We start from the raw sequence: 27,343 nt of genomic DNA on the forward strand, positions 1-27,343 counted from the left end.
CATCCCAATTATATTTATACTGAAAAATATTTTATTTGAAAAAAAACCAAACCACCAAAACTAAACCTCCATCATCCTTTTTATTTCTCTAGCTGCCCATCTGCCTGCCACTTGAGGGGGTTGAGTGAATAAAATAAAATAAAGGGGTATAACAAATTTTAAAAAGCCAGATGGTTTAGGTAAGTGATGTACCTGGTAGGATTTAACAAACCAGTTTAGATTAAATGAATGGTTCTGTATCTTTTAGTCATACATAGAAGCAGATACAAATGTCACTTGTGTTTAACCATATGACACCTCTGAGTAAAATTTTACCTGTCATATTCTATGTGAAATAGGTTTAAAAGTTTTGATGTTTTTAACCACTGAGAGACAAGAAAAAAATCTATGTGATTTCATGGTATTTAAGCTGTGGATCAAAAAGAAAGAAAAAACTCAGCACCTGAGGTTTCTATTCCCATAGAGTTGTAGAATTAAAATGAATTGTTTCAATTGCAGAAGTGTTTGGAAGCTAGAACAGTCTTTGAGGTTCAGGCAAGTAAATTAGTGCAGGAATAGTTCTTTTCATAACGAATGAGCACTGTGACATTTTATGTTAGCAGTAGCAGTAATCATCTGTGCTAAGGAGTGGCTTGATAGCACAGAGCTTCATCTTGGTGCAGTCACAAGCCAGCAAAGAGCTGTGCCATGGCATCAGTAATGGTCATGGGACAGACCAGCCTTGGTTACATAGTGGAAGGCATCGGCTACAAACCACATGCCCAAAAGGAGAGAGTAGATAAATTCTCTGACCAGCTTAAGGAAAATCATGGAAAATCTTACCAAATTTGGTATCTGCTGGAAGGGAAACAGCGTGACAGAGGGCAAGCAATTTAAAGATAGGAAGGGTCCTTAATTGCAGTGACCACAAGACTGCAAAGTTTAAAATTCTAAAAAAAACAAAATTACCAAGGCAAATAGAATTACATGGACTTGGGGAGAAACACCTTTGGCTTGTTCAGGAATCTTCTTGGCAGGATCCTGTAAGAGTCTGAACTGGAGAACAGAAGCACCATGGGGAGCTGATTGACCTTTTAAAGACAATGTCATCAGTTAGAGTGGTCTATGCCAGCATGCAGAAAGAAGCCACACAGGTATTGCAGAAGACCCATAGGGGTGAACAGCAGAATCTTGACTGAAGATGAGCAAAACTAGAATGTACACAGAAGGTAGAATCTGGGATGGGCTTCCTGGTTATTTCCAACAGATGCGTTGCCCAAGTGTATGGAGGTGAGTTTAGGAAAGCAGTAGCTAAGTTGGATCAAGAACTATAAAAGAAACAAGACTGACTTTTGTGACTACATTGGCAGCAAAAGGCAGCCTAGAAAAATTGGGCCCATTGCTCAGTGGGGCAGAGGATTTAATGACAAAGGACATGAAAAAGGTCAAGCTGGCAAAAAGTTCATGAATTTCAACAAAGGTGAATGCTGAGTCTTGGATCTGGGTTGGAATAATCTGCCATGCAGCAGTAGAGGCTCAGTGCCAGCAGGGCAGAAAACATCTTTGCAGAGAAGGTCATGGGCAGGTCTTGCTAAAGAAAGCCAAGAAAAGAAGACAATTGCATTCTGCAGAATATTAGTAAGAAAGAAGCCAGTAGGCTGAGGGGAGTAAACCTCTACCTCTATTAAGCACTTGTGGGACTGCATCTGGAGTACTGTGTGTGGTTTGAGCACCCCATTTACATAAAATACATTGATATCTTGGAGCAAACTGAAGAAGCTACTGAGATGGTGGGGGTGACTGGAGTACAGAATGAATGAGAAGAGGTTAAGAGAGCTGGGTTTGTACAGTCCTAAGAAGATAAGCTGCAGGGAGGGTCTTATTGCTCTCTTCAGATACTAAATGACAGAGAAGTGTACAAAAATGGAGATAGATTCTTAATGGTGCATGACAAAATAGCAAAATACAATGGGTACAGCTGGTGCATGAGAAATTTTGGTCAGAAAAAAACATAAATATAATGAGAACAGTCAAATAGTGGAACGGGATTCCCAGTGTGGTATGCAATCTCCACATTAAAGATATGCTAAACTTGACTAGACAAGTACCTGAATAACCTGATCTCCTTGTCCTTACTCTGAAAAGAGGTCCCATGAGACTACATAACTCTACTGCTCTTTGGACACTGCTTAAAATAAGATTGACTGTAAAAAAAACAACAACCCAAAGCAAAGTGTCATGAGTATAAAATAAATATTTAAACTACCTAACTTTTAATCTTAAAGTTTGCTTTATTGTTTGAATGTGAAACTTTACTGTATTTCTGTATTTCTGAGAAACCAGATAGAAACTGAAGTGCAGCACTGACACTTTGTTTTTAGCATAAGTAACAGAAGATGTGTGGAAAAGCTCTTGTTAGGAGCTCCTGACTTTTACCTTCTGTTTTTCAGAAAAATGCTGTATGCAGAACTATCAAGATAAACACTGAAGATGCTTCTGACTTTATCTGAATTGCACTCTACTGTCAAAAAAATTCAATATTTGCTAATTATTTATGATGGGTCCACAAATTAATGGAATGGAAACTAATCATACAGTGCTCGGGTTTTGACCATATTTCGATTTTTCACAGTTGCTAAAAGATCAATACAGCATTTTGTATGAAAAATATTTTTGTTACGCCAGAACATCATTAAGTGAAAACCATTTCCTCCATTCTTATTAAATAAAATTATGACTTTATTGGAAGTAGACCCAGGACTTTAATATCATTTTGTCATTTCACTGCACAATTTAAACAGAAAGAAATAACAAAAATATTTCTGGTTAACTTGAAAATGAATTTCCAGTAAGCATTCTTAGTCACTAATTTTTCTAGCAGTATATTTTCTTTCTAGTAAAATATCTGAATATTTGAGGATATAAATAAATAAACTCCCAGTAGTAATTAAGGCTGACATGGATTTTAACAGAGGCATTAAGGTTTTTTTGTTGGTTTGGTTTGTTGTGGTTTTTTTTTAATCCAGTGAACTGAGTAATATACTCTTATCTGGACAAAATATTCCACTGCTCCTAATTTGCCAGGAATTCTGGGCTCTAAGGAAATACATAAATAATAGCCAGAGGTTTATTTCTCTATGAAGAACAAAACAGTTTTTGTTTCTCTTTAACTCTAATGATTGTACTGTACTTAGTGTCCAGCCTTTAACAATTTTGTAGATAAAACTTAATTTCTTTCAATGTGCCTGAAGTACACGTATGTATTTATATTATGTCAGTAAAGGAGTATAAGCATTATTTATGCCAATTAAAAGAAAGAAGTATTTATAGAAATTTATTGATAATTCTTGATACTGAAGTAGAGGAGATACAAATTTTTATGTGTTGTTAACTGCAACTTCAACAGCATCTTGATAAACCTTAGAGGCTTGACTGTCAAAATTATAGCCAGGGACACATTAATGGCTGTGGTGTTGTTGTTTTCTACCTTGAGATGGACTGAGGGTGGTGACCTTACTGTGAGATTTATTGTAAGACTTTGTGCAGGACAGAGGATCAGACTGTAGCTATAATTTTACTTCCTATTAGCTGTCAGTTAAAAAATCTGCTGGGAAGATGTCCTATTTACAGATTTCTTTATAGTACAGCCTAAAATTACATATTTGAGCATATCCAGCTGACAGTTACATGAAAGTAATGATAGAGTTGAGAGGAAATAAATACTGTGAAGCCAATGAAATTTAGTTCCATAAGTGAATGGAAATTTTCTAAGAACATGCCCTCCATGGAATGAATATAATTTAAACATAGATGAAACAAGAAATAGTCTTATAATTATACATATTGAAGGGCTATTCTAACATGAAGAAGCATGTGATAATTATTTTTTTACAGTTTTATTATGTATTCTGCAATTTTCAGTTTGCACTATTTGCTCAAAACGTTGCGGGCTAATGACTTTCAGACATGATAGTCAGGGTGTGGTGTACCTGAGAATCCTCTAATAACTTCTTACAAAATGGTAAACTTGATTGATTGACTCAACTGCTTTGCAGTAATCATTGAGGGTGGAATGAGGAGTTAGTTGATGGTTGGGAAGATTTTGAAATTGGCAGACAATTTTCTCATTGAGCTCAAGTCAGCTTCATGCTGTGTGAACGAGCAGCCTCTCTGGCTTTTGCAAAAGAATGTCAAAATCTTTTCCTGAACAATTTCAGTCACAGATGCAAAAACATGGCTGTACAATTCAAGGGCATTTATCTTTGAGTTATACTGAGAGATGGGAATGTCCAGCTCTGACAAGGATGTAAGCTGAGGGCAAGGAATGGTTTTCTGGATCAGAGAGAATTAAATTTTTGGTAGAAACAGGGAATGCCTTTAGAATCTGCCCTATGAGGGAAATTAAGATTGAAATTTTTTTACTGTGTTGAGCTATAAGGCTCTGGGACCTGACATTAGAATATATGATGATTTTCAGTGATGGAGAATCACTTTATGGAGAGACCCAAACAGCAAGAGAAGCTGGAGCAAGCTTTGTGTGTTTTATTTTTTTCAGGCTTGGGGGTAAATTGTTGATGGAGTTAAAATACTCAAGAGAGGAATGGCAGTCTCTGCCTGTTAACTTAAAAATCAACTAAACAATTGTGAATTGGTATATAATACAGAGGTAAATGAATACATTTTTCAGGGTAGTGTTTTGTTGGGTTTTTTTTTTTTGGTTTGTTTTGTTTTGGTTTTGGTTATTTGGGGTACCTATGCAGATATCTCTCTTCTAAGCACCACAGAAGTTGTATTGAAAAAAGGAACTATTTTCTTTTTTCTATCTTTTTTTTCCCCAGCATATTTTGTTACTGGCTATTCAAGTCTTTCGTCAACATTTTGTCCCTTCTTTTTGATCATAAATTATGGACATAATGTCTAAAGTTCCTTATTTGTGAAACTGTTTGAGCAAAAGCATTTGCTTTTTTTGAGGGCTGTCTCTGTGTTAGAATATACACTAGGAGGGAGGGTAGGTTAACTTCCAAGGTGTGCATTCAAACCAATATCTTGTTTGCATCCCAGCTGCAACTCTGTCTTCAGCTGAAAAGAAATCTCATTACCAGGTTCCTCCATCTGACTTGCACACTGTTTAAATAGGAACAGGTTGTGTCATAACTGTAGCAAAGAAAAGGGAAGCAATACAGTAAATATACAAGGAAACTCATCTGTTGTTTGAAATGGCAGTTTCCTAACACAAAAACAAGAGCTATTTCCACATCCTCAAGATAAGGATGGTGACTGCCATTGAAGAGCACCATGTCAAGTCGCTGAATTATCTTCCTTGCAGATCTTTATTTTTCATGTGATTTTAGGACTGCATGGAAAACACTGGAAAATTAATGAAGATTACTGTTTGGTGGAAAATGTGCAACAATATAAAATAATAAGGAAAAATAAGAAAGCAGGACTAAGAGAACTTAACCTCTTTAATGAATAATTGTGTTTAGTTAACTATCCCAGTTAGCCACCCTTGTGAGTTAATTATCCTTGCAGATGGTCTTTTCTAGCAACAGGAAAGCATTTTTTAGCTCTACCTTATATAATGTTATTTAGTTATTATCTAAGCGATCTTTATTAAAATAATCTTGAATTATTTTAGAGCCTGTCCCCTAATTATTCAAGCCTGTATTGATATGAGTAGTCCTTTCTTTCTGCATCACAGCACTTGTAAAAGTGGGATTTAAGAACTTTGAGATTGTAAGTATATGGTTTGTGGATTTACACAAAGATCTTTGAAAACTTTACACCACTGAAGAACATTTTTAAAAGATTTTTTTCCTGCTATATACACAAAATTATAATATTTAATTTTGTGTAGCAGATTGACATTTTTTGTAGAAATGCTTCTGTCAACAGAACAATTGTGCATTTGAGATTGAAATTAGTTTAGAAAGCCAGATTTGACTATGTTCATGAATAAGTTTTTGTTTACCTTTTTCTGAATTCTTTGAAGTAAATCCTGTTTTAGGGAAAGTAGAGATTAGTGTAAAAGAATAATATTTGCAGCCGATTTGAACCTTTACTGCCATTTATAATTCCATTATTGCTCTAAAGCATCTAGATGTCAAATCTCAATGTAAAATCTATTACAGTAATACTTCTATAAAGGTAGAGGCTGAAGTGTTTACCAGAAAATCTTACTGTGTCCCAGAGATTCCTCAAGGTCAACAGCAGTCACCAGGAGATTCTTCTGTTTCCATTGGGCCTGTAGTATCAACCTTCCTTACCCATCCTCCTCACTGCAGCCCCAGAGAAGGAGGAAGAAATCTGTGTCTGGAGTTCTTGTTAGGCTGTTCCAGGACCCAGTTCATAGACTTCAGACACATTGAAGCTACTGTTACTCAGTTGCCACTCATCAAACCCAACTAAAGCAAACTTAAGGTTAAATTCAAGTGCTTGCATCTGTCTATAGCATTCAAAACAGTCTAGACCACATAGTTTATTAGGCTAAGGTGAGAGGCATTGCAGTTATCCTGGTTGCACAAGCCTTGCGTCAAATTGTTTGTTCCTCACTCCTTGAGCTGTATTATATATATGATGTCAAAATGGCAGGCAATCTTACACTATTTCTGTTTGTATTAAACATCAAATTACACTTGCTTAAAAGGTTTTGTAAGGTAATTTACAAAGCACACTTGGTGGCCTCTTACATTTCTTTGCATATAAGTTAACACTTTATAATCTGTACTTTAAAACTGTGTGTTGCAAAGATCTCTGTAGAATAACTGAATGATAATATTTAATTGGGATCAGATGTATTATGTGCTGAGATCATCTCTATCTACCTATAATGTGAAAGTAAACTAACAGGAGCACAAGAAACAGCAGCAAGTGTTCATGATATATGAAAATGTGCAAAAAAGTTGATAAAGAAATTACCAGTTTTGCTTATTTATTGGCAATACTGCTGAAAATGCCTTCCTGAACCGTGCTAGGGGTCTAATTCTGAAGAACTTACACAGAGAAACTGAAGCATTTTGATTGAATTACTGTCTAACTGTACTCTTAATATCAGAACTGTTCACCAATCCCTTTCTTGGTACAATATTTTCTTGAAGGTTTAAAATCTATGATATAGAGAAATCATTCAGTTCAGCCATATAGTCTATTTTTCACTAAGGCTTTGCATCATCAGATCTATATAGAAGATTTTACCTGTGGATAAGTCCCTGGCATTCCCTGCAAGGCTGCACATTTAGTTTACAATTTCTGTATCAGGAGAATGCATATGTTTGGTCTGTAGACAGAGCAGCACTGGCTCTTGAAGGGTAAAGCTAAGTCATGTCATTACATGAATCATTATATTCATTAGCATTCATTGCCAGAGGGATTTTGGTCACTTGAAAACTTTCAATATGTGACAAAAAACCCTCATAGAACAGCAGAAACCAAGATTACTTTCCTGTGTTTGAATTCAAGCATAACAGTTGACTGTACAAGAGACAATCTAGCATACTTATAGCATATACCATACTTCTATACACCAACCTAAGGGAATTGGACATTAAATATTTTTCTTCTGTGAATGATCTGTCATTTGTGTGAACATATTCCTCCCCAGTTGCAGGACTTGGTGTTTTTTCTTGCTGAAATTCCTGGCATTGCTCTCTATCAATTTCTCCTGCCTGTTGACATCCTACTGAGTGGCAGTACAACCATCTGGTTCATCTCAGCTCCCCACACCCACCACTGGTTTTATATCATCTGCAATCTCCAGAAGAGAGGACTATGTCCCATTTTTCAGGTCATTTATGAAGATCTAAATAGTGCTGTGGCACCTGGGGTACAGCACTGGCTTCCAGCTGGACTTTGTGCTGCTCACCACAACCCTCTCTGCCTGGCCCATCAGCCAGGTTTCAATCCACCTCACTGCACTTACATAACCCATACTTCATCTGCTTCTCTGTGAAGATGTTACAGCAGTGTCAAAAGCCTCCCTGATGAGGATGAAGTAATCAACACCCACTGCTCCCCCCTCAGCCACCAAGCTGGTCTCCTCATTTATTGAAGGGAATCAGGATAGTTAACCACAATTTCCACTTCATAAATCCAGCTGACTGCTCCAGATAATTTTTTGTCTTTCATGTTTCTGGAAATATTTTCCAGTATTAGATGCTCCATCCCAGTGGTGGAAGTGAGGTTGATCAGCCTGTGGATTCCTGGATCTCTCCCCTTGTCCTCTTGAATTTTGGAGTGATATTTGCTTTCTTTCAGTCTTCAAGAACCTCTTCGGGTTGCTACACAATAGCATCAGTCAGTTCCCACCATAGTTGTGGGTGCTTTCTATCAGACTTCATGGGCTTATGTATGTTCAGATTATTTAAAATTTCCCTAATATGGTTCTCTTCCATCAATGTCTTCCTTACTCCAGACTTTACCATTGGAAAAAGAGGCCTATGATTCCTGAAGACTAGTTTTCAAAAAAAGACAGAGCTGCAGAAGTCATATTTGCCTCAAGGCAAAATACTTAATCAGAAATATGTTTGGTTTGAGTCATTTCATAGAAAGTTTTTGTAGACTATTGCCTGAATTTCTATTAGAGTGTTGTAAATCACAGGTTTTCCAGGCCATGTGGGTGTTATATCCATGGAGTTAGAAGTCTGCCTATGCCATGTGTTCATGTCTCAGTGTCATAGCATAAGGCACCAAAGTGCCATTGGGTTTAAAGATTCCTGTGCATGGAATGCAAAAACAGCCTGGAGGTTTCAGAGGTTACTTTACATCACTGTACTTTGGTTTTTTCCCTTGCTCTGAGAATTTAAAAATACTGATGTCAGATGGTAGCTAATTTTATTTGTTCTGTTCTCACAGTGACTAAACTACACTGAAAAGAGAGTTAAGTGACTTACTTAGCTTGTAAGTGACTTGCTTATTTCCTGTACTTGAAATTTAATGGTTTTATGTGTTGAAAGCGTATAGTTAATGTTGATTATATGTAACCCTTAGATAATGGCTTTCTAAACCCTGCTGCACATTAGCATGGTAAATATATTCCCTGAAATGATTTATAGTTATTCTTTTATACTTCAAATCTTTTTTCCTTTCTCCCAGCCAGTGGAGGGAGAAAAGTTGTCACACTAAAAGCCTGACTTTGTTCCGCACTTGCACATGCAATCCATTTGCTCAGTGGGATTCCAGCTAAGTATAGAAACAAGAACATCACACTGGGGGATGTAAGCACCTAACAGAGACCTGAAAGCTTCCAACCTTAAGCTTTGCTAAAGGAAAATGATCTTAGTGATCTTACTCTGCTGTATCTCAGGCAAGAATTAGAGAAAAATGAAAAACCTTGTCTTGCTCACTTCAAACTTACTTGATAATATATGTCATATTATTTTAAATTGTTATCTGTATCTTGTATTTTCTTCAAGACACAGAAGGTAGTGTTGAACTTTACTTCTTTTCTTAATCTGCCAGGAGCTTTTTTTCTTGGCACAACTGGAATATGAGTTAAATATAACTCCTTGCTCTGCTCAGGGGTGTGTAGCAGACCACAAAATTTAGTGCTGTGTGTTTTGCTCTGTACAATGAGCTTTAGCCTGTTTCTCCAGTAAGCCCGCTGCAATTACTGAAGCCACTCAAGGAATGAAGCCTCTCACAGTTCAAGTCAAGGCTTTGATTGCACCCTATTTTATCCAGCACTTGGTCAAAAGATGTACTGAATTGTTTCAGACACTTGCTTTTTTCTTTAATCATAAGTGAAAAGAATAAGCACATACAGTGTTTGTTTCTCCCTAGTAACAATAACTTCTGCATAGTGGGAGACATGATTTAAGAAATAATCTAAATAACCTTTTCAGAAACAGCATTTCAGCAGTTTAATTTGGTTCCCAGAAGTTGTTTCCTAAAAGTTACTTTTGTCAGTCACTGGCTGATGAATACATAACCAGTCTTTCCTCAGCAAGCACTGAAAATACATGTTAGTTAAACTGTTTTCCTTTCTCCTGTGCCCAAATTTTATAAACATTTTAGACTTCCAGAGGATCATTTTGGATCATTCTGTCAGCAGAGATTATAATTAGGGGTATTGTAACTGGATTTGTGATGCTACACTGTAATTTTCAACAGAACAATTGAGAAAATATTAATAATGATACAAAGCAGATGGACAGTTCATAGTAACTATATTCTTCATTAAGAATTACACAAATTGCAAGATCATGAAAGACATCTGTAAGAGTACAGAGCATTCAGCATCTTTTAAGAGATGCGACACATGGATGTTTTCAAATAAAGTAATTGGTATCTGAAATAATTTAATAAGATTTTTATTTCTGCCCAAGAATAAAATATACACTGGCAAAGCTAAGCCATTTCTGGAAGGCAAGTGTCTAGTCTTGATTAGTAAGTATATCAGTAACATCAGTAAACTCTTACACAACAAAGAAAGGAGGCAGGATGAGGAAGGCAAGCTGGAGACCAGAGAGAAATAAGCAAAGTTAGTGGATTGTTCTAAAAACTACACAGATGATGTTTGATGCTGCAATAGTGTCAAATTGCGTAGAAATTGTGGAGCCCATTCTCATTTTAGAACAAACAGATAAATCACTGACCTGAACCCAAAAAACCTTCAGGAATTACCCTACTGTTTGTAAACAAAGTTATAAACTCATACCTCTTGCTGTCACTGTGAGAAGGTGAATGTTTCTCTATTTGATTGAAATAAGCATAGTTACATTAACTGATGGAATGGGCATGCTTTTTTTTACTAGTCCCATCCAACCTGACCTTGAATGTTTCCAGAGGTAGGGCGTCCACAACCTCTCTGAACAACCTGTTCCAGTGTTTCACCACATCAATGTAAAAGGCTTCTTCCTTGCATCCAGTCTAAATTTACCTTCTTTTAGTTTAAAATCACCATCCCGTTTTTGATATCAACAGGCCCTAGTAAAAGATTTGTCACCACCTTTCTTATAATTACCCAATGTTATCTACAGTAGAAGACAGGAGTCTTGCAGCATATCTCACTTGTGCTTTTCCCTGTGATCTAATGGCAAAACTGGTCAGTAACCCCATGGCCTTACTTTGCCTCTTCGAATGTTTTTCTGTTGGTGATTTGCAAATTCCTTCACCTTTTTCTCTTTAGGAGTTCTGATAAAAAAGATACGAAAATATTTCACCCTTTCTATTCCTTGACTTTTTTTCCAGGCCTCTTCTAAAATATTGTAGCAATAATATTTTATTTTCCCTGGATTAGCCTTGGGAATCAGAGCATGGAACAACTCCAATAATATCCTGGTTTGTGCCCCTCCATTTTGTCCAGACTCCAACTCGGTTTTCATTTTGCAGGAGCACACACAGAAATGCCAAGTAAAACACCTGTACTGGCAGGTGTCATTCTGGAGATGAGAATTATGACATTAAATTGAAATAGGTGAGGAAGGCAAATTAATTAAGCACTTGATTAAGTACTCTATCTTCAGAAAAGAGACTTTTTTTTTTTTTTTTACAGGATCTCTCATCTCTAAATTCAGGTTTCCTGCAGTGCAAGAATACAAATGTGAATAACAGAAAGTTGAAAAAAGTATTACTGTCAATAAAAAATAAATTAAAAATTATTTTCTTGATAAAAATTTAATTGTAGCTTTGCAAGGATATGAAGTTGATAGCAGCTCATCTGTGTTTCTGTCCTGTGCAAAGTTACTCAAGTAGAGTGAGTAGAGGTTCAGATCTCATTTTATCTGACTGCTGCTTGCATTTAGATTTTACCCCATGAAACTGGGCATGCCTCATTTTTCTGCTTATAATATGGAAATAATAGCCATTTTCATGCAGGGCAGCTTTCTGTTCAAAAATACATATTTTAATACATTTTTTAATACATTTCCACCTATGCAGTACAGAGGCTGTCTCTTTGCAGGAGTGATTGTGCAGTGCAACACATGACGGGGTCTTCATGTTGTCTGTCAGTATTGCCACCAGCTGCTGTGAATAGAAAAACATTTTGTAGCTGGTGTGGTCTTGACAAGAGTGTGAGAATGATACTGACTTTTAGAAAGCAAATTGTTCCTATTTCATGTTTTAGTCATGATGCATTTTACATACCTTGTGAAACAGAATTGTGCTCAACACAGTGGCATGTCTAATATAGATTATGTTTGAAATGACTCTTTAAACTTTAATTTTTTAAGATGCTATCTGGTGTTTTGTAAATGAGGCTTACTGTAAATTGTAGGTCCTGCATCACACTAGTGTTATAGGAATAATACCAGCACAATTTATTTGTTCTAGAATCACAGCTATTAATAACTCTGTTGAATAGCCAATGTTTGCACTGCATTGCTTACTCAGACCTCTGGGGAATGCTAAGCAATCAGCAGCTTTCAGGTACTTCAGAAAATATGTTTCTTACAATTGCCTTTTTTTTAATTTGAATTTTCTCCAGTGGAAATTTTCAGGTTTTATATAAAAAAAAAAAGCAAAAGTGTTTTCAAAGAAGCTTTATTTTGTATCCAGATGTAAACATTTGCATTTGCAAATAAAAAAAAAGATACTGATATGGTTGATGGTTGTAGACAAACCTTGGCTAATCCTTTAATACAGTTGACCAGTGGAGAATGCATTAGAAAAATATAATTAATTGTTGAGTTATTGATAGTTCACAGTTTGGTAAAAAGACAAACAAGCTGGCTTTATGCTTCTTTTTTTATATTTTTAATACAATTTTTGGGTATTTTTTTGTTCTTTTTGCCTAAAAATGTTGACTGTGTCCCACCACAGCTCTCCTGAGAAGGGATCTTTTGTCCACATTCTTGTTAGCTGTTATGAGAAAAAGTTGGTGTTAATACCACTGTTACACTGCTCTTTCCTTTCCCTAAGAGATTTTTTTAGTAAAATGCCCTCTCCCTCAGTTCCTTGAATTCTGACGTGTGTGTGGGTTTTTTGTTTTTGTTTCCCAGCAGCTAAGGAGGCAGTTGGTTTGATTTGGCAAAGCATTTGGAAAAGGAGGAGTGGAGAAGTGCCCTGTAACCATTGAACAGTAAGTGCCCGTTTTACCTGCTATTTTAGCCACAGAAGGAAACAGGATATGCAGATGGATTGGCACGAAACTTATAATACTGAGGGGCATACAAAAATGTGCACACCTATAAGTATAACTACTCTGAAATACTTCAAAAAGAAGGCCAAGAGATCTGCTTGGATGTAATTATGGATCAGGTCATGAACAGTGTTGAGGTATACAATGTAAATTATTGAAAGCCAAAACTGAAAAGTACCTTAAGTGGCATTCTGTTAAATTGATTTGGATACTAAGTAGTTTGAAATATTCAATATACAAAGCCTCTAAAATTAGAAAACACAGTTTAGATGTGTGCACACTACTCTGCCCTTGGAAACTAGGAACTAATTGAATAAAGACATGCCTGTCAACAGTATTTGCATGCTATTAAAAACGCTGCTCTGCTATATACTAAAAATGACTGTCAGCTTTGTTTGCAGCATGCTTGTCTGTTAATTTTAATGCTTTTTTGATTCATGTCAAATTAAAATTTCAATTTCAAAATGCAGGTGTTAACTGCTTTCAATTTCTCCACAGCATAAACTATCTCTGCAGCAAAAAGCACTATATAATAATGAATATTACAGGGTAGATTTGGATGTGAGAAGCTGAGCTATCCTAATGAACTCTAATCGGTGAGGCTCGGCCTTAGAAGCATTTAAACGTATTTGTGAGTGTATTATGCACTTAAACTGTTGTTTGAGGATAGTAATACAAGAAAAATATTTAAACCTTACACTTAGTCTATAATACATTAAAAATTTGATTATTGAACAAATTAGTTTAAAATGAAATTCTTGCTTTTCTTGCAATTGAAAATATTACAGCAGCTGAGGCAGAAGTTCATAGCACTAGGTTGTACTTCTGTTAGCTGAGGAAATATGAACATGGCTTTAATATACTCTGGTGTATTTTGTTTATACACAAGTGCAGGGAAGGAGAATGCCATAAGACCTCCCTGACAGTGGAACAAACTGCTCCCTGCATATTTTTGAATACACAAAATATTTATGCTTTTACAGCACCAAGCAGCATGTAGGAAATTAAAAGAACAGTGTCATGTTTTAGCGGAATAGGACTAGCTGGAAAGAGCATAGAGTATTTTCTTTTTTTTAATGTCGATGTACCTAGGAAGCAGATTAGACCCAGTCAAATCAATCTTCTTGTTCACTGTTAGTATATTTATGGCTCTCAGCTATGTTTCTCTCTCATTTTTGTACCATGTCTGGTGCTCATTTATTTCCTTGGGAAGTCATATGCAGCACAATAGCCAGAGAAATACTGATTCAGCTAAAAGACATGAAGAGTATTCTGTCCATTAAGTGAACTAGATTGAATTGAGATAGCAGGAAATGAGAGGAAAACCAGAGGAAGTGGACCACAAATTTGACCATTTTTGAGTGTTGAAAGAAATCCTCTGTCTTGTCTAGCTGCAAATTTTTTCCATCCACAAAATTTAGTTTCAATACTTCTGCCTTTGAGGGATTGCACATCTTCCTCTGCTGTCTCCTTGGGTTTTGGATGGAAGCTAACTTCAGCTCCTGAGTAATGAATACTGGTTTGCTAGAGAGGAAGGGCGGAACTGAAAAAGTGAGAAAATTGATAAATCACACAAGCTAGAAGGGTTGTGGGATTTTAATGGAACAATACGTGGCGTGTTTTGCTTTTTTTTTTTTTAATAAATATTGCATATTTTAGGAATTACTGTGATATTATAGGACATCTCCTGTGGTTGGTAGAAATATGGCTTATAGAAATTATCTGAAAGCAAGTTACCATGGGGATGTAGCTGCAATACTGTATTAGTAATCAATGTCAAGGCTGTGTTGTACACAGCAGTCAGTCACTGAATTGCAAGTATAGTAGAAGTGAAACCAAAGGATTTCAGTAAGATATTGGAGAGAACGATGACGATTGCAAGGCTTATAATCCCTTTACCAGAATTTTGTGAGCAGTAAATAGCTGATGATCTTATTTTCAGAAACAAAATTCTGATGCTAGGTTACTTGTAAAAATCTTGCCCTGCCTAGCAGGATCAGAGGAGTTGCTATCTAAGGGTTTTCCTACGCACTTGGCACTAATTATGCTTTTATTAAAGAATTTAATTGAAGAGATGCTACAAAGTACTTGTGTTATAGGCCTGTAGAATATTTTCTCCTGTATTTCCCTAAAGACTATTTTTCAGGACACAACACGTATGATGAGTTTGTGTCAGGGATAAAGACTGATTACTTTGACATTAGCTGTTTGAGGCCTTGTCTGTGCATATGAGAAGGTTCATTATTACTGAGAGTGTTCAGTCAGTGATGAACAGTTGTTCTGATGGTCTGTAATTGTGCAGAGTGGGAGTATATTGACATCAGTAGTACATAGCTGTTACCGTGTTTATTTAAGAAATACTGATAAACTAAAATGAGCTGGATTTTTTGTGTGTTGATGTTATTCTGGTGATTCATGATATTTTGACATGTAAATTTTTGATGCATTGGATTTTATGGTCGAATGTTAAAATAGATAGAAGTAGAGCTGTACCATAAATTGTTTGCTTTCAGTCATTTATTTTTTGTACATATCAAACGATCCGCATCTTGTAGGTTGTGTCTTACCACTAGCACGTATAGTCAGCTTCCCTGGAGTCTCATTTCCTTTCTCCCTGGTGAAAATGCAGTAAAAAATGGATTAGAAAAAAGTATGGTCTCTAGTGCCTTACTTTCATAACACCATTGCTAAAAGCAGCTGTAGTAGATGAGATGGAACCCTTCCTGTCTATAACTTCTTTATTCTAAAATATTGCTTATGAAGTGGTGGTGGTGTTGTTTTGGTTTTTTTCTTTGCTATCAAGAGAAAATAGATGTGCATCAGAAAGTGAATTCTAGAAATGCAGAGAGATTTTTCCCTGTACTTAGAATGCCTGTATTTAGAATAAGATAGTGTATGTATATAACCAGATTGCATAAAAAATATTTTGATTTATTACAGTCCATATAATAAAAACAGTGAAGGGTAGAAGATGAAAGGGAGGAAAAAAACCTCACTAAAATCCACAAGATGTTTAGCTATATAATTGAGTTTTTGGTAAAATTTAGTTACTGACAGTAGAAAATTTGTTTTCTTTCATGTATATATAAGGCAAAAGACTTGGAGGGTATGGTAAAAATTAATAGAATATTTACTAGAAGAAGTTATGGCTAGGTAGTGCTCAGGACCAAATATTATTGACATATATGAGTACTTTGCATTTGTTTTTATATGTTAGCTAAAATAAGTTAATTATTTCTTTCAGTAGTCTATGAACATGGCATATTTGAATGATTTTCTATCCAAGGTACGTTAAGGGCATCTTATAGTCTATATATAGCATATACTTATCCTTTAATAATCTCTTTTAAATGGGAATACTACATACCAAATGTCCTTGTTCATGCATTAAACTCTTGTTTCCTCATAGCAGGCTGTATTTCTTAGACATTTGTTTGAACACATGCTGAAATGAACAGGGTTGAACTCTGCCTCTTGATAATATATTGGTCTGTTCTTGACCTTTTTTTACAGAGGGAGATGTCCCTGACTGACAAAATCCCTGGTATAGTGCAAATACACTGGGATGAGTTCTTAGAAAATTGGCTTTCACATGTATGAGCGTACATGTGGTGTCTGAGCACAATGCAGGCAGCACTGGCCTTTAACCCAAATGCCTGGTCATATTGTGGAGCTCAAGCTCTGTCCTTTGCTGTCAGAGCTGGAAAGAAGCTGTTCACAAAAAGAATTGCTCTGGTACATATTTCCCGTTTACAGACAGAATAACTGGAAATGTAAACGGCAAGAAGTGATGTTGGACATATTTTGAATCCTGATTACATTTTTCCTCTTTATTTTTTGCCCTTTTTCTTTTTAATTATATATACATTATGTAATTCAACTGGGCTTTGTATGTTTCTAAAGAAAATAAACTCAGATTTTGAAATACAAAATCTAAAAAAACCCCCACACAACACACTTTTTATTAATTTAAAATTTGGAGTCCAAACTGATCAATATAATTGATTATGAAAACATTTGTAGAAGACAAGACTGCAGTTTAATGAATTTCAGTCCTTTCCCCAGTGTTTTCTAAGAGTAATGTTTGTAGTGCAATATAACATTGAACTCCTTTTTACTATTTTCTCTCTATTTATATAACTAATATAAATATAACTATATAACTATATAACTATAAATATAACTATATAACTAATGGAAGTCAAGAATATCTGTTTTCATGAAATGTAGTAGAAAGTGTTAAGTAAATTACTACAAAAACTAATGTAATCTAAAAAACTTAGAACTCACTCTTTTATAAATTTCATGCCTTATAGAAATAGGTTCTCTAGATTACAAAGCCAGAATATTTAATTCTTTGGAATGGTAAAAGAGATGACTTCCTTTTTTGCTTTCTGTTATTTAGGGGAAATACTACAAAATGTTATTACTCTAATAATTCATCAGTGTCAATTCAGAATTGTTTTAATTCTTCAGTATTATTTATTTTCATTGCCTTTGTATTAAGCACTGAATATTCTTTACTGTAAAATTCTTTACTGGATATTTTGTTCAGGGTGTGTATCTTTTCATGTGTCTCTTTTCCTTCTCATGTGTAAATCTGCATTATTGCAATAATCATATAAGAGCCCTTCATTTTCATGCAAGGGGCAGGCACAAGTGCTTAACACCTGTCAGTGTTGCTTAAATCTGACACAGGTATCTTTTACAAACTGTTCAATATCAAGATGTGTACAAACCCAATAATGTCAGCACCTCACAATTCAGAGTTTTAGAAACAAAACTTATATTCAAGTTTTAAATTTACAGCAAGCTGCATGATGATGATGGTGAGGATGGTGTGTAGGAGGTGATTTCATAACTATGAAAAAAAATGCTGCTTTGTTCTGCTCCTTGAAAAGTGATGTTGCCGCAGAAAACAAACAAACAAAATATTTCATGGCTGTTTTTCCCCGTATAGGATGGGGTTTGGGATGGAAGATAGTTGCTATTCAGGGTCTTATTCCATCAGCCATCACCTGGGGTTAAAGATCAGCTGGAGTTAAAGAGTGACCCCTTAGTCTCCTATTTGCTAAGTTGCTTTAGCCTCCTGTGAAAACAATTTCTCTATGAAGAAGAAAGAGGTTTAAAGCTTCCTTAATGCTATTCAATCTGCATCAGATCAGGATTATGAACTTTTATTAGCTTTTTAAGCTTTTCTAATCACTCTGGGTAGTTTTTGGTTTGCTTGGTTTTGGCTTTTTTTTTTTTTTTATAATGATCTGTCTTCTGCTGAAGATTGTTGCTTGTTGATAACTGAATCCTTTTTATTCTTAAAGGCTGGTAAGTTTTTGCTACTACTCTCACAAACAGCCCAATCCATATGTAGTAACAGTAGCTCTATGTTAGAATATGTGGAAATTCATGTAGTCTTAACAATGAAATATTTATTACCTTTAATCAAAAGTAGCAGGTTACAGATGAAATTATAGGTGAACAATTTTAGTTATTATTTGTCTTGATTGTTTTCATTCTATATATTCCAAGCCTCATCAAAAAAAAAAAAGAAAAGACAAAAAATCAAAACCAAACCTGGAAGCTGTTTCACATTAAAATTTCTTTTTCATTGTCCTATCTCTCTTTAAATTATTCTCTCTCTAGTAACTCAGCTGAATGACTACTTTCATAAGTAGGATATAACTAATTACAACTTGCTCAAAGATAGTTTTCATGTTTATTTAGGTATCTTAGTCTACGATTTTCAGGACTTGCTTGAATAGAGTTCTATGAACACAGCATAAGAACTGGAAATGAGATACAAGTCCTTGCTCAGATATGGATCCTTGCTGTGAAATGCTTTCCATCTTTAAGTGAGAGTGCAATTTTGCTAGTCCTTCAGTTCTTTTTCTGGTGCTCACTTAGTGATGCTCAACATTACTAAACCCTCATCCTGCTCACTTGCAGAAACAAAGCTAACTCCAGAAAACATGCAAGCTACAGTTTGAGGCTCTCTCTGAAAGCAAATTATTTCTTGAAAGTCTTCAATTCACAGTAGAAAGTCTTGTATAAGATATCATGCCTTTATGAACAATTTCAAAATGATCTTACAAGGTTTCACTTGTTGTTAGGCTACTATTGTGACAATGGAAGACAAACATATTTTGAAATTTGAATTCTGCATTCTTAAGTTTTCCTGCTGAATTTATGCATATAGTCTTATGTGTATAAAAGCTGTTCTTCTAGCACCATAAAACACCAATAACGTGATTTTTAAAATGTTCCGTTTTAAGCTAAGTTTTAGTCAGACAAGCCAATTAATGTGAATGAGCTTTTCTTTAATAGGCCTAGATGTAAGTAACTCTTTTTTTGTTTGCTCAATCAGAACCTAAGACATGATCCTACTGATTAACCTAGATTCTCCTTCCCCTTCTGTTTCTGAGGATTTGCTGGTGTTATGGCTTGAACATTAAATCTCTGTTTATCTACCTGTTTATACATTCCTGTGAAGCAGTCAGGACAAGAATGAAAGCTAAAATTTTCACAACCATGAAATAAAGTTGCTTATACAAAGTCTGTGGCCATCAGTGGGATTAGTATATTTAACACAGTTTGCTATTTAAGTCTTAAACTAGTTTGTGAAAATTGTCCACTGTGTGAAACTCAAATGAATCTTAAGACCATTAGTAAGGTCTGACTTTGTTTAAATTAAAAATAACTTTTCTAGAATAACAGAGAACTTTTTAAGGAAGAACTGAGGTGACTTATATCTAGAAAAAAAAAAAAAGGAGAAACACAAAAGTTATAAAAGCCTACCTTGCTGAAATGAAGAACAGGCTCTCTGCCTCAGAAAAGAAGCTTAGGAAAAACAGTAAAAACCAATCTGAAATAAAAATAAGTCTTTCTGCTCTGAAAAGATGAGTGAGAATGAACATGATTTTGTGTGTTTTAGGATTAGCACAAAACTAATTTCTTAAAGATTACTATAACAGCATTAATTAATTAATATAATGAAATAGTACGTGTTCATAGACACTGTTACATGAATAAAAATTGAGAGTTGAATTTTTTGTTGTTGTTTTGGTGTCATCTTGCTTTCCCGAGAATAAAAGTTGTGATGATATGCATAGATGTTAGAAAAAACAAGGTATCAAATAGTCAGACAAACACAAGAAAATGTCACTGTCTTCCTCATGTCAATATTGACTTCCACTGATAACTGAACATTGTCATTTAACAAGTACACTGTCATTTTTATATTTATTTTTTACCTATTTTACAAATACCATGTTGTCTAATACACAGTTTCTTAAGGCAGAAAAGACATTCCATTCATCCTGCTTATGGATCCCCTCCACTTGAAGAAAAAAAATATGCATATATGTATACAATGCAAACCAGCATGCATACAAGAGAATTTTCACTTTCTGATAGAAAAAATGCAAGATTAAAGAACCACAGACTGGGCCAGGTTGGAATGAAGCACAGTGGGTCATCTGGTCCAGCCTCCCAGCTCAAGCAAGGTCATCCTGGAGAACATTGCATAGGATTTTCTCCAGATGGTTCTTTAATATCTCCAGGGAGGGAGAGTACACAGACTCCTCAGCAATTCATTCCAGTGCTTGGTCACCCTCACAATAAAGAAGTTCTTCTTGATAGTGCCTATAAACAGTTTTTATGATTGAGGTTTTTGGTTGTGGGGTTTTCTTTTTTCTCTTTTTTCTTTTTTTTTTTCTTTTTTTTTTTTCCTGTCCATAGCTTTGGGTACTGGAAATGGAAAACCGGGCAAAAATTATTTAATCAGGGAAGATTTATTTCTAAAGTTAAACAGACCAGTATGACTACTGAAAGATGGGAGCTTGTAGGAATTTTGTTCACATAGGTACAATATGCATATCTAGTGGAGGCATCAGAGTAGTGAAGTTGTGTGGTTAACACTGATTCTAGTATGTTTGGCCGAAGAAATTTCACAGGAGCAATCACAGACTTAAGGACATCTGAGTTAAAGTGTTATGTGATAATCAGGGCCTATAATTACCTTTTCCTTATTTGCCTTAGCTTTTCTACAAGTACACTGAAGCTCAGTATCTCTGGTAGCATTACCTAGGTAGTCTCAGCTTTAAAGAGTTGTACTCAGATAGTCATCTGGGCGGTGTGGACTTTGCAAGTCTTGACTGTCCAAAAGAGCCCCCATATGCTTCTGGGATGATCTGTGGAATTCATCTGCTTCTCTCACAGGTCTCTGTGAAATTGAGCCATTCCTCTTGGCTCTGTCTTTAACTTCTCTGTTGCCTCTTGTTTTGCCATATTTGCCATTTTCTGAACATTTATTCAGTTAGCCTAACCCAGACAACAAATTTCTCTGCAGTTAAACAGTTGTGTGCAGCCTAGAAACCCCCCCAAAAATACTGTATGTTATGCATTATTAAGATTTCTGTAACAAGATTATTATTGATAGTGTACATGATTTTAAGTTTAAAGTAAAGTGCCGAACTGCTAGCAAATGACAAGAGGTAAATGCCTTTAACTGCTTCTGAAGACTGAAACATCTGCATTAGATCTCTCTTCCATTTATTTTTTGCTAGTCAATGGGATGCTACCATACTCCTCAGAGGAGCTCTTGCTATTCATTTTTGAGAAATAATTTGTTAGGACAAACAGTACATGTGGACTATACACAAGTGGGTTATTGCAAGTTCTTTCTATTTAAACTAAGTAATTGCTCATCAGTGTCTCTTGTATTTGCTTTGTTCCCTGATTGGTGACCTGACCTTAATATATGGGAGGAATGAGTCAAGAAATCAGTGAGATCTTTTTCTGCTAGCAAGTTCCTTGGGAAGAGAAATAGCACAGAAGAAAAGCCTCTGCTGCTTTGGGAATATAAAGGGACCTTTGCACTACCTTGCATCCCTATATTACCCTTGACTAGTACATGGACCTTAGATATAAATGTAGAAAGTTTCCTCTCTGGTTGAGGAACAGAGAGAGACATGAGTCAGATTAATGAATCATCTCTCTGTGTTTTACAGTTGTTCCTTTCACAGCAGGTAATGGCTAGCATGACTGTGTGTGCAATTATATTTACAGAAACAGTGGCTGGATTTTATCTGACTAATTGTGTTGTTACTGTGTTGTGCTTCTGACAGTCACTCTCAGTGCAAATCACTTGGATAGAGTTGCAAAAATATTTCTTCAGTCATTTGTTATGCCATTTCACTTCTTTTATCCTGTAATTTCCATATCCCTGCTTATGATAGGCAAAATAGTTTTTTATGTCAGGTGAGGATGGCACTGAAAGCCTTAATATTGTTTTAATGTCATGTTTAGATAATCTGTTCATTGTAGCTTGTGTACATGCAGTGCTCATTATCTGCCTGTGTACATGCAGTGCTGTTTGCAGATTAAGAACTTTTACAGTCTTGTTTGCAAACTTTTCAAATCCCTTTTTGTTCAAGAAATATCTGTTTCATAACTCATTTAACTCTCGTAAAATGTCTTTGGTCATCAGGGTATCAAATCCATTGATTTTTAGTAATGTTTAATAATTTCCTGTACCTATTTATGAATATAAGAATGCTTTCTAATAGCCATCTTCAATATTTTTTTTCAAAAATAAAGGAATCTTAAATAATCTCTAGAGTTAACCATTCACATTTAGTGTAAAAGACAGCATAGCAGAACACAGCTCATCTTGCTCCAAAGCAAGTCTTGCATCATCGAACCAAAGCATCAATTAGATAAACTTTTAAAAATCCTGCTGCGACAATACAACTTTGATTGCATAGTGGTTCTGATATATTTTCAGCAGGTGAGGATCTTACGTGACCCATCTATTTGGGTCTGGCAATGATAAACCTGCTTCTAATGAAAATTTCAAGGACTGATAGTGTTTTGTTATGGAGCATTGATTGTTTGTATAAAAAATTTAATATTTTTGTATACAAAAAACACTAGAAACCTCCCTCCCCGCAACTTTTAAAAAAATTTTATTACTGTTGTTGAATAAAACAAAACCATTTTTATTTGAATAACATTTTTTGAAATATTTAGAGGGTTTTGTGGTTTTTGTTTGTTGTTTTGTTTTGGTTTTTAATTTTTGTATTATATTGGGAGTCTGTGTGCCTAGTATCCTTTATTTGGACTATTTAGAATGAATCTCCTTGGCCATGTAAGGTGCTGGATTAGTCACCTAGTGTAATGTGGCTGGTTTTCCTTTTTGTGAGTGGTGCTTCAATTAATGCTACCCATTAAGAAATCCATTAAAGCTTGTGTTTAGTGATAAGCTATGCACAGTCCCAGAAGAAAGTACCCTGATCATGACTCCACATTTATTGTTACAAATTCAGTGAACTCCTATTAAATCTGTTATTTTAAGACATTGGTAAACAACAGTCTTGACTGTCTTATTTTTCAAAAAAAGGAATGATAAATCAGATGCTAGCCCAGTAAATATTCAGGAGTTTCTTTTCCCAACATAAAAACCTTCCAAATATGGTTGGTTTTTTTTGGTGACTATTTATCTTCTAAGCCTCTTTTGGCTTTTCATACTTCATTCATCTTCATGGTACAGCTAGGTAGGATTCCAGTGGGTTTTCTTTCCCAGTGAAGCCCAACTAGATAAAACACATGACTAATCTCCTTTAATCCAGGTGGGAAGTGGTTTGGCCAGAACTGCTTGCACTGGTTCAGCATTTCTGTGCTCTTTTAATTGCAGGTGCTGCTAGGCTGTCCTTAAAATTCTCTTCATAACAAAATTGGAACTACAGTTCATGCCTCCTTCTGTAAGGAATGTGATAATTCTTCTACTAATAATTGTAGAATCATGGAGTATCTCGAGTTTGAAGGGACCGAAAAAGACCATCAAACTCCAACTCCTGGCACTGCACAGGACATCCCCAGGTGTCACACCATGTGCCTGAGAGCATGGTCCAAATATTTTTGGAACTCTGACAGGCTTAGTGCTGTGACCACTTCTCTGGGGAGGCTGTTCCAGTGCCCAACCATCCCTCAGGTGATTGTGACCTTCCTTGACACAAGCACACGTCATTTTCTCAGGTCACTGATCAGCAGAGAGAAGAGATCAGTGTCTGCCCCTCTGCTTCCTCTTGTGAGGAAGTTGTAGACAGTAATGAAGTTGCAAAAGCTCTTATTCATATGATGTCTATTTTCTTTTGTGACCCCAGCTTTAATTGATGCAACCTGTTCCAGCCAACCAGGCAAGTTTTTAATGCTTACTAAGTTAACAGGCAGTCTAGACTCTGAATAGTGTAATTATTTCTTATACTTGAGATAAAAATAAAAGAAAAAGAAAATTAACTTTTATCTAGGACTTGAATCAAACCAATGCTGGTTGATTGCTAGGGCTGCAGCTAGGATTTTAAAGTAAAGTTTGAAATTTTCTATTTCATCTTGATGAAGTAGAACTTAAAAAAAAAATCCAACAACAAAAACACCCTAGAAAGTTCAGGGTGTTAATGCTGAATGGAAAGTCATGTCTGGTCTTATCTTCTTCATTTTTCAGTCTCAAGATATTATTAACACAATATAATATTTTTACAAAGGAAAACATCTAACTAACCTTATGTGCTAGAAATAAAGAAGAATCCATACTTGTGCTGGGTTAAAGGTTTAGGAACAAGCTGTCTAAAACCAAACATATAGTGCAAATATGAACAATTCCACTATCTTTCAATTAAGCCTCTGAAAACTATTGAAATAATTATAAGCTACTCACTTATTCAGCAGTTTCAGCAGTTGTTAATCCAAAAAGATGGCTAAGATTTATTTTCTGTGATCTTTACAGAATAGTAATATATCAGTTTCTGTTACTTCAAAGGTACTGGAGCTGAGTCACTAAACAAGAAATATTAATTTAGAAAAAATTAATTGTCAATAAACCTTATGTAATATGTAACTGAAGGTAAAATGAATAGTTGAAAATAGTATATGCCTCAAATGGAAGAAAAATTGGAAAGAGAAAAAGAGAAAGGCTTTACACTTTAAAAAATAGCCTGGATTGCGAACACTTTTGGAAGAAATCCTAGGTGCTACAACCTGTAGAATTAATGGAGTCTTCTGACATTGTCTCCTTGGAGCTCCAAGGCAGTAAGAGGAATGGAGTCTCACAAGTGTGGATAATTTGATGTGTGTATGTCAGTCAGGATGGTGTTGAAAAATCCATCACACTTTGCTATCTGAAATAATTTAAAACAACTTAATGAAAACTCTGCAGCTAAATGCTACTGTTACCTTTGAAAAATCCCATGGGATCTTTACCTTTGCAATGACTATTTTTACCTTTGCAATGACTATTTTTTGGTATCTAATTACAACATTAGGGCATGTAAAACCCACATCTGTAATGCCAAATTGTTTTTCTGTTATGTAAACTTCTTTTCAGAGGACCAGCTAGCTTGCTTACCCATGAGAAAGATTTCTCTGTTGTTTTTTTTTTGCCGTTTTAGAATGCCCAAAAATATGTGATTTCCCTGTAACAGTATTCCAGGATACGTCTGCTGATTTTTGTTTCTTCCTGAGCTTTTGGTATAACTGTTTCTTTCCTTGTAGGTAGATAGGAGATAACGGGTAAGAAAATAAAAAAAGAGGAGGGCATTTCTTTTCCTCTTCTTGATTTTCATTTGGGCAATGTCAGCAAGAGTGATGTACTCATCTAAGTAATTAATTTTGTATAATGTGTTTCTCTGATTGTAAATTGAATCTAAGAATATCCCAGCTTTTTTTCACATACTGCATAACAATTTGTAGTCATTAACCCTCTACAGTTGTTCTTATACTGTTTCATTTCTTTATATGGTACATATTTTTTAATTTTTTGATATCAAATGTGTTAGCAGTTGCCTTGATCTGTGAATTATATGTGAAAATGTGGAAGTTAAAGTAGCTTTTTGGGTATGCAATGTAAAAATGCTAGGGAAAAATATATGAGCTTTGTACTTCCCTTGCCATTTTCAGCATACCAATTCCCAGAAATCCATCTTCCTTGTGGAATTTTGTTCCATGATTTTTGTTCCCAATTCATATTTCCTTTATTCAACTGTCTTTCTCTTGAACTGCATTAAATATATTTCTTACATTTCATAAACATTGTACTGCTGGATTTTTTACATCTTCACTAACAGCTTCAGCTGTTTGCACTTGAACTTTCCAATCTGCTTCTCTGCCTTGATTTGTTTTCCAGTGATTTCTCAGTGTCTCTTTTATAGCTTAATTTTTCTCATGCTGTTTTCTTTTTTTTATAATGTCAGATTCTTTGTTGTTTTTTGTTTTTTTTTTATTCCCCTATCCAACCTTTTGTTCACACAAGATAATTTCTGTTGCCATATATGAAAGAACAGTCTTTATTTTTCATGGAGGTGCCTTTATTTTTTTTTATTGTAGTTGCTGTTTCTATTTATTTTGTAAAGGGGAGTTTATGTAGAATAATTTTATAGGTAAATTAATAGTTGGTATTAGATTACTACAGACACTTTTTGGGTTTTTGCTAATAAATATACTCTTTATCAAATGCTGTGTATAAATGTGAAAGAGTGGTACAAGAAATAACCCCCCTCAACACTGCACAGCCATCAGCTAGATTTGCTGGCTTAAAGAGGTGAGGAGAGAGGCATTCAATGCTTTTTTCTCTATGTTTCTTTAGGAAACTGATCAATTTCCAGAATGATAAAGTCTATGTTTTAGAATAGTGATATGCCTACAAATAAATTTAGCAATAATTTAGGAGTTTGATATCTCATGCAATTATCTTACCAATTAATGGAAATTTCCTTATGCTATTGAAGTAAAATAGGAGTCCAGTTGCCCATTTCTAGAAGGTCTGCCAACATAGAACTATAGTTAAAACATTTTTGGTTACTGGAATCACTATTTAACTATTTCAAGAGCATTTTCTTAATGCTTAATTAGAGTTTTTTAATTAGAGTTTTTTAATTCTTAATTAGAGTTTTCTTAGTTTTCAATCTTATACACATAGGTACAACCAAAACAACAAAAAGGCAACACAGTCACATGCAATACAGTTTTAAATGCGTTCCAAGACAGTTTTGTCACTACTTCTGTCAGACTGACTAGCATGTGCAGAAGACAGACAATTACGGATTGTCTCTCTATTACCTCTATTACCTAGGCCAAGAAGAACTTGGTGCTTCCGTTTATTATGTAACTTCCCATAGCTCAGCTCTACCAGCCTTGGGAATAGAGAAGGGAGATCAATTACAGATGAACAACTTTCCTTCATCTACCTAGAAAAGTCACTATTTTTTCTGCCAGTTACCTGAGATCTTCAGGAATACT

At 35.2% G+C, this 27,343-nt stretch overlaps 1 protein-coding gene across 6 annotated transcripts in view; it reads left to right on the forward strand.

Moving 5' to 3' along the window:
• Positions 1-27,343, forward strand: part of CDH18 (cadherin 18) — a 490,995-nt gene that overhangs the window by 296,016 nt on the left and 167,636 nt on the right. For 3 of the 6 annotated variants that reach the window (XM_066559563.1, XM_066559548.1, XM_066559538.1), the window contains one exon: positions 12,918-12,997. The gene's annotated coding sequence lies outside the window, so the exon portion shown is untranslated. The remainder of the gene's footprint in view (positions 1-12,917; positions 12,998-27,343) is intronic. The other 3 variants (XM_066559523.1, XM_066559555.1, XM_066559530.1) reach the window with 1 other exon arrangement.

This window comes from Molothrus aeneus, chromosome 1, assembly GCF_037042795.1.
Source record: "Molothrus aeneus isolate 106 chromosome 1, BPBGC_Maene_1.0, whole genome shotgun sequence".
In the NCBI taxonomy this organism is placed as follows: Eukaryota; Metazoa; Chordata; class Aves; order Passeriformes; family Icteridae; genus Molothrus; species Molothrus aeneus.